We start from the raw sequence: 2,071 nt of genomic DNA on the forward strand, positions 1-2,071 counted from the left end.
TCTCAATCAGTTCAAATAACCCTTCCGGATGGTTTTGACCAAGCTGTGCCAGGTTATAGAGTGTATCTCGTTCAACGCAGAGGATACTGCTCGTTCAAGCTCTTCGAGTCGCTTATACTGCTTGTAAGCTGCATCTCCTTTTCGTACTATCACTCCTCATAAGTTTTTGATAGTGTTTTGATTTGGTAAACAAGCTGACCAGTCCAGAATCTGAAGCCCCTATTCAATAAACCATGCCTTGACTTTCCGGATGTTATGAATTGATACCGAATTACTCAATTATCACAGTGTTTTGATGCAAAAACAGAAGTGAAAGATTCTGGAGTAATTCATTGTACTTCTACTGTGTATTCGTGTAACTAAAAAGCTATCTGAACCAGGCCGTTTTGAAAATATTTTCCTCATTATGATTTGTTACTGTTTCGTTGTGTAGGCTCTAGTTTATATGTATGAAAATAATGATAACGCCCTGAAACAAAACTATATATGTACATTAAGAAAGCATTTTAGTACAACACACAACACATACCTACCTTCTAAAAGCTGCAGTGCCTGACGCACATCCCGTAGATCATAAGAAAAGGTAATAGAGATGGTTAAGAAGGATGATAAAAGCTGTCGGAAAAAGAGGAAGAAAATTATAAGCTATTCAATTGTTAAAAGCTGCCATTTCCTGGTTAAGTTCTGTGGTAGAAGCACGAATTTAAATAGTGTATTCTACAGTTTTATAAAGAATACTTTAAAACAATAGAAACTGTGTTTAAGAAAATTACAAGAATCAGGTATGCTTTAAAAAGGACCAGGTAACAAACTAGGAGGAGTAGCCCTAAATCTTCCTCTTCGATAGGGCCCGTAATTTTATCCACTGGAAAGCTTAAGCGAACAACACGTGCAAGATTCTTCGCTTATAGCGCCGAATACTGGAAACCCAGTTTTCTAAAATTGGTTTGCAGCAAATCTTTGGGAATCCTGCCACCGTCAACCCGAGAGCGACATCGTCAGGAGATCAGCATCCCGCAATCGTGTGTATCAGCAGCAGCAGTCGGACGGCTATTCCGACATACTACACACCCACACAGCAGCCATTGTATAATAGGTAACAATAAAAGAAAAGAAAAAAAAATTACCTTTTTAATATTGGTGAAATTCCGAGCCCTTAACCCGTTAAATCACCTCAAACATGAGGAAAGCCGACCCTGAGAGCTAAAGGCCTCAAGCTCGAGCTAGCCACGAGGAAAAAGGCCTTGAGATCGAAACATCAACGATCCTCGAGGCTCAGGCCAGGGATCGAGGTTTAGAGGGAGGTCCGTCTGACCCCGTGAGAGTAATAAATATAAAGCTAGCGAGAGGGGGGGAGGAGTGTCGAACCACTATAGAAACATTTCCTGCCTTCTGAAACCTTCAAATGCCAAATTTGGCTCCGTTTGGTTGAAAACAAATAGCACTAAAAACACTACACATAATCAAAAGCAACCACAGCAGCAACGCATATCCTGGATCCACACCTGAAAAAGGGATCAAAAAGTACATTGTATACAAAATAATACTTTACGCGACTTACCTTTTCACCAGAAACAAAACCTGATACAACATTATTTGTTTCACCACACATAACACACAAAACAACAACATGGCAAAACAACGTATAAACAATCACAAACAACAACCAGCGAATTGTCAAACGACAGGAACGCATGGAAACGGACCCGCTTTACAATAAGGAATTTTTTATAGCGAATATTCCAGACGCAAACCAAAAAACAACTACGCCATTCAGAGAACTATGGGACCAATGATATGAATAGGGCATGAAATGTTAACCAGGGTCAGTCGCAAAAACATCGTCGATCAGTAATGTTCAACCGTCTTGACTTTATTCGATCAAATTTTATCTGCATCAACGGGTAGCCAGTCTACTCTCATCTCTACTACTAGAACTCTGCTCAGAAAACTCTCTGAGCCCATACAACAATAAAAACATTTTTTGACCCTTAAAACCACCACTTGTGGAATTTGGCTCCGTTTGCTTGATTAGTTATCGAGTTATGCAAAATTTGTTTTTCATTTGTAT

The 2,071-nt window shown here is 39.5% G+C and overlaps 1 long non-coding RNA gene across 1 annotated transcript; it reads right to left on the minus strand.

Moving 5' to 3' along the window:
• On the minus strand, nt 1-1,644 carry LOC129764270 (uncharacterized). The gene is made up of 3 exons (XR_008741096.1): nt 1,562-1,644; nt 530-615; nt 1-469 (listed from the first exon to the last, which is right to left on the minus strand). It is a non-coding gene; the product is annotated as an uncharacterized LOC129764270 (long non-coding RNA).
• Nucleotides 1,645-2,071: the final 427 nt, after the last annotated feature.

The sequence above is a fragment of the Toxorhynchites rutilus genome, chromosome 2, assembly GCF_029784135.1.
Source record: "Toxorhynchites rutilus septentrionalis strain SRP chromosome 2, ASM2978413v1, whole genome shotgun sequence".
Taxonomy (NCBI): domain Eukaryota; kingdom Metazoa; phylum Arthropoda; class Insecta; order Diptera; family Culicidae; genus Toxorhynchites; species Toxorhynchites rutilus.